The following is an 835-nucleotide window of genomic DNA, read 5'->3' as shown; positions in this document are numbered from 1 at the left end:
AAGGTTGGATATTTCGGAGCACAGTCGGGTATTGGCTTGTGTGGTTTCTCGGTCTTCCCTATATGAGCGCATCAGAGAGCGCCAGTATGATGATCCACACTTGCTTGTTCTTAGGGATAGAGTTCAGCATGATGATGCCAGAGATGTGTCTATTGGAGATGATGGGGTATTGAGGATGCAGGGCCGGATTTGTGTGCCCAATGTGGATGGGCTTCGGGAGTTGATTCTGGAGGAGGCCCATAGCTCGCGGTATTCTATTCATCCAGGAGCCGCGAAGATGTATCAGGATCTGAGGCAGCATTACTGGTGGAGGAGAATGAAGAAAGATATTGTGGGATTTGTAGCTTGGTGTCTCAATTGTCAGCAGGTGAAATATGAGCATCAGAGACCGGGTGGCTTGCTCCAACGAATGGATATTCCAGAGTGGAAGTGGGAGCTGATCACTGTGGAGTAGTTGGGCTTCCACGGACTTTGAAGAAGTTCGATCCTATTTGGGTGATTGTGGATAGGCTGACCAAGTCCGCGCACTTCATTCTTATCTGTACTACTTATTCTTCCGAGCGGTTAGTAGAGATATATATCCGAGAGATTGTTCGGTTGCATGGTGTCCCAGTTTCCATCATTTCAGATCGGGGCACTTAGTTTACTTCCCAGTTCTGGCAGTCTATTCAGCAAGAGTTGGGTACTCAGGTGCAGTTGAGCACAGCTTTTCACCCTCAGACGGACGGGCAGTCCGAGCGCACTATTCAGATATTGGAGGATATGCTACGCGCTTGTGTTATTGATTTCGGAGGGTTATGGGATCAGTTTCTACCACTTGCAGAGTTTGCTTATA

The sequence above is a fragment of the Nicotiana attenuata genome, unplaced genomic scaffold (assembly GCF_001879085.1).
Source record: "Nicotiana attenuata strain UT unplaced genomic scaffold, NIATTr2, whole genome shotgun sequence".
Lineage (NCBI taxonomy): Eukaryota > Viridiplantae > Streptophyta > Magnoliopsida > Solanales > Solanaceae > Nicotiana > Nicotiana attenuata.
This window is presented reverse-complemented; position numbering follows the sequence as displayed.